A 5,664-nucleotide genomic window follows, 5' to 3' on the forward strand; every position below is an offset into this window, starting at 1 on the left:
TTTATCTAGGCATCTTCATTACTTCCTTTTATGTGTATATCTATGTGTGTGTATATGCATATGTATATATATATATATATATATATATATATAAATCTGTATGTGTGTTTTTGTGCGTGTATATGGGTTTACTGACTACGTTGTTTGTACCCCTGTCTTTTATTTATTCATTTTATTTATTTGTTTAAATTTTCACTTCCTTAGTTTGCTTTTAATATATGTGTGTGTGTTTGTGTGTATTTATCTATTATACTGTTTCTTTCTGCGTCTTTTTTCCTCTTCTGATGATGTCTCAAGACGTCCGGTTGTAGAGTATGGCGGGGTTTGGGAGTTATTGCATTCGTGTTTCCTGTTCAGGGTAGGTCTATCTTTAAGTATGCGTGTCGCCTCCGAAATATATCCGATTGCATAACCCTTCTATGAGTTGATAGTATCTGAACATCTATGTCATTAAACAAGCCTGAATGTTCTAAAAATGCATGATGATAGAGCAATAACGAGCATTTCTCCTCCTTCAGGTTCCACCATATTTCAACTCACCGCTCATGTATGCTACGAGCAGTCTCCCTAATGTATGTCATCGTCCTGTTTCTGCACCGTCTCCCAAAACGCATTATGCTATTGACAGCATTTCTAATTTTGAATTTTATCTCTGCATGTGTGTTCTACGCATCAATGGTGTTATGGGAGTCTCTTTCCTTTCTGTTATTTCAAACTTAAGACTCATTGTATCCAAGGTTTTCGTAAAGGGCTATACTATATATATATATATATATATATATATATATATATATATGTGTGTGTGTGTGTGTGTGTGTGTGTGTGTGTGTGTGTGTGTGTGTATAAATATATATATATAGTGAAGATATCTTTAACGATAATAAGTAACTAGATAACTATATAATATTGCACTGGAAAAAGCTGGATAGAAACAGGAAATTAAATATACTAAGCTTAGTTTACATACAGTTAATAATGACCATAAACATGTTACTATAGATAAACATAATTTAACTAACAGTAACCTCCGGACCCGACCATTGAATAATCCTATAAATACTGATAGCATAGTTAATGGATCACGCTATAAAGATATACCCAACAAAGGGAGCCAACATATAAATAGCGTAGTAGAAACTAAAAAGATAGACCTGAAGACCAACGCTAATACATATATTTACGATAACAATGGAAGCATGCATATGATACACCCTAAGAATTCTAAACATAAAGCTAGTTATGACCTTAATCACAAGGATATAAATAATATATAGTCAACGTCAAAGTAAAATTATTATCTTTTCTACTCTAGGCCCAAGGCCTGAAATTGTGGGGGAGGAGCCAGTCGATTAGATCAACCCCAGTACACCACTGGTACTTAATTTAACGACCCCGAAAGGATAAAAGGCAAAGTCGATCTCGCTGGAATTTGAACTCAGACGAAATACCACCACGTTTTTCACCTGGCGTCCTAATGCTTCTGCCAGCTCGCCACCTTCAGCAATCATTATAGTAACAAATTTAACACTTTTACAATGTAGAAAGAAATAGAAATTCTATACTTTATATTAACTCCAGAATGGAAAACTATCATAATCCAACTTCTGGTAACAATAAATAAAGGAAAATATTATACGGGTGATTTTGCCATTCGCTAAACAAGAAAAAACTCAATTGATCACCGTTATACGGCTACTAATATGTAAACACTTCTCTCCTAATAAAAACAAATATAGTGACTTATTTCACATCAGATTTTTTTCGATATATTTTTTCTGTTATTTATTTAGATATATATCTTCTCTAAATTCTGCTAAATTAGATAATTTTTTTGCTAAACGTAAGCATTTTCTTCCTTATAATAAACAAGAAAATAATGTAACATTTATACAGGAGTCCATATGTCCAAATGATAAGAACAGTCAAGGGGAGATTACTGCCCCTAGTCCCACTTATTTCTAGTGATACTATAAGTTTTGAGATTGTAGAGTTAAAGAACAACGTAAATTTTAAAATTATGGCCAAAGGAAGAATTTAGTATACCGAGTTATAGTCGAAGCTGGTGGCAAACACTTTTACTATATAGGGATTTCTCAATTTGGCGAATCACGAATGTTTTTTTTTTTTCAACAAACTCTGATAAACGTTCTTCGACTAGTCTAAATAAATTCATCTGGAAATTAATGCTTAGTAAAATAAGACTTAAAATTAGATGGGTGATTATATGTTCTCCGAAACCTTACCACCCATCGGATAACTATTGTTACCTCTGTACATTCGAACGCTATAATATTCTTTTTCTTAATAAAAAAATATTAAACGAGAGGGTTGAGAAGTTTGTTCTGCCCATGCTTACACTCTTTTAAATATCTACTTCGTAAATATTATTAATCGTTCTGTAATTATTAATATCAATTGAAAGAGCTGTAAGACAACACCTCGAATAAAGCTGGATGTATCTATGCAGACTTCTACAAGATATGGCCACAATTAAAGTGTGAAGCGAACTGATGTATATTTCTAGTAGGGGACAATTCGTATTGAGTGCAATGAATGAATGAGGATGTGGTGAGAAATCTTGTATGGCTTGAAATTACGTTATGTGATCCACTCTTAGATGACTTTAAAGTTTGAATTCAGAATAATGGATGTTAGGTATTACACTAAGTCAGAATATATTTCATCCATTAGCTTTAAACAGAATTTACATATCCTGCTTCCGGCATAAGGACAAAAGCAAGCTACTAAGTTGGCTAGCTCCATATGGAGTTTGATATCTAATGTGATTCAATGAGAAAGAATTGAAAATTCTACAACTTATGTTAATGGATCAAATAAATATTAGTTATGTTCAACAGAAAGAGATCCTTTTCAGATCTAAGATCCCTAGCTCACTACTAAACTCTAAGTCTGAAATTCTAAGTGATTGTAACCGTGTCGAAGAACATTTTGAAGAATTAGAAAATTCCGCCTATACCAGAATAATTTGTTGTCATCTTCCCAAGCTTCTAATACTGAAGGTGGAAGGAGGATGACGCTTTTAACCCATATACATTTCAATTTCTACTTTTGCGTTTTCCGCTCTTCATTTGCCATTTTATAACCTTCCGTGTTTTCTATCTACTTCTTCCTCAACAATTCGCGTCTCGGCTCTGATTCAGTTTTTAGTCCGTTATGATTTTTAGATTCTTATGATTTATTTCGTGCTTTATCAATATATTTGAGGTATACATGCTAAGATGCATACATACACACATACCTACAGGCATACATACAAACATACGTACATACATTTCGATAGGGACGTCTACACGCACACTTAAACATACCTGTATGTGTAGCATGCATTCACGCATCATGCAAAAGTCACGAACATAGAACAAATCACATATAATAATGAATATATAATTGTATTTAAAAAAAAAGAAGCATTATGGTGGAACATGACATAAATACTATAATATTGAAATACGAATACTGAAGAAAAACATACAATAAATATTTGCTGTTTTGTGAACGAATATAAGTTTATTTTTCATGCTTTCATTCTATGATACCTCATCGTTATTTTAATTTGGTTTTGAGTTATTGTTTCGAATACGTAAATCAATTTAACTGTTGTAAAACATATTTATGCCTCACATTGTCAAATATTTCTCTTACAGAAAAAATATTTCCGTTTTGTTGAAATCTTTTTGAAAACATTTACGTATTTCTCATATACAAACATGCATATATAAGTGTGTGCATATATGTATATACGCACACATATGTGAGTGTCTACGAGTGTGTGTGTGTGTGTGTATTTGTCTGAGTGTGTGTTTGTGTGTGTGTGTGTGTGTGTGTGTGTGTGTGTGTGTGAGTGTGTGTGCCTCTCTCTCTTTCTATCTGTGGATGTATGTAAGTGTCTATACATATATTATAACTTGTAAATTATAGTTCTTTGGTCATTAGACTGCTGCTATGCTGTGCACTACCTAGTGGAACTTTAGTCTCCCTGAAGATGCCAAGTGTTGTCGAAATACAGGCTCTTCGAGATCCGTTGCGATAAAGAATGGTATTATGAATAATCATTCGTCGTTAAGGCGTCATTCTTCTGTGATAAAGCAGTGGCTAGATAGATAGATAGATAGATAGATAGATAGATAGATAGATAGACAGAGAGAGAGAGAGAGAGAGAGAGAGAGGTAGATAGATAGAAGGATAGAGAGATATATAGAAAAAGTCATAGATAGATAGACATAGAGAGAGAGAGACAGACACACAGATATATAGATAGATAGATAGATAGATAGATAGATAGATAGATAGATAGATAGATTGGACAGCAAAGAATAAAAATAATTACATAAAATATCACATTACATCTTCATTCTCTCATAAAATGTACAAATGTCCAGTTAATTTCGTTTTATATTCCACAGAGATTTTCTTTTTCATTTTGACATAATATAGTTTTCGATATTTTCGAAAGAAAACTAAAAAAAAAAAGAAAAAAGAGGAAATGATTCTCCATTTTTCAGAAGCGCAATGTTTCTTTATGTGTCTACGTATGTGTCTACATGTATGTGTCTACACATATTAATATATATATGAGGGAGTGTTGAAAAGTCCCTGGGTGTAAAGGTGTCGCGAAAGGCCTGGTTGAAGGCCCGACCTTCTGAGCTCTCTTACAGGGCTTAGAAATACTGAAAGACCTCTACAATGAGTGTCTGAATCTGAGAGGATATATTGAATAAAATCACGATTGACTGACCTCTTGCTCTTTCCTTTTACCCAAAAACAGGAACTTATCTATATATATATATATATATATATATATATATATATACACAAGAATAAGGGCAGGGAATCGTCAATTAATAATAATCGTCAATTAATAATCCGTTTAGAGAAAAATTTGTAGTTTAGAATCAGTAGTTCTTTGACTGCTATTTCTAAATTTTCAGTATCTTGGAGAAGCAACTCAATGCTAATCCCTGTATATTTATGATGATATATATATAGATAGATAGATAGATAGATAGATAGATAGATAGATAGATAGATAGATAGATAGATAGATAGGTAGATAGATAGATAGAGAGATAGATAGATAGATAGATAGATAGATAGATAGATAGATAGATAGATAGATAGCATATATAAGTAGTGTACATATGATAAACAGGGTCTTTGAACTCCTCTAAGATTCATGATACTAAGATGCTCCAGGTTGCCGAGTTTAAGACGATGTCAAAACTGTTTCCACATTTATACATCGAGGGTACGTACGGTGAACACTTATTGGTTGTGAAGTGGAAATTATTCTCCTGTGACAGAACACAACAGCGATTTTCATATTCATGACTGAAACTGCCCTAACGTATTACCAGTAAATATGCAATGTTCTTTTACAATTTCACCCGTTAAGTTTTAATTGCTCAATCGCGCGATACACCAGCTGGCTTGATAGAGAACGATGGAATTTCTGCAAATATATTAACCCCGTGGTATATACGGAATGTTAGCTTTGACGTTTACATATACAATCAAAAATGAATATAAAACAACTGACGCATATCAACACACACACACACACACACACACACACCCACACACACACACACACACACACACATATATATATATATATATACATATGTGTGTGTGTATAAATATATA

Source organism: Octopus bimaculoides, chromosome 25 (assembly GCF_001194135.2).
Source record: "Octopus bimaculoides isolate UCB-OBI-ISO-001 chromosome 25, ASM119413v2, whole genome shotgun sequence".
NCBI classification, from domain to species: Eukaryota; Metazoa; Mollusca; class Cephalopoda; order Octopoda; family Octopodidae; genus Octopus; species Octopus bimaculoides.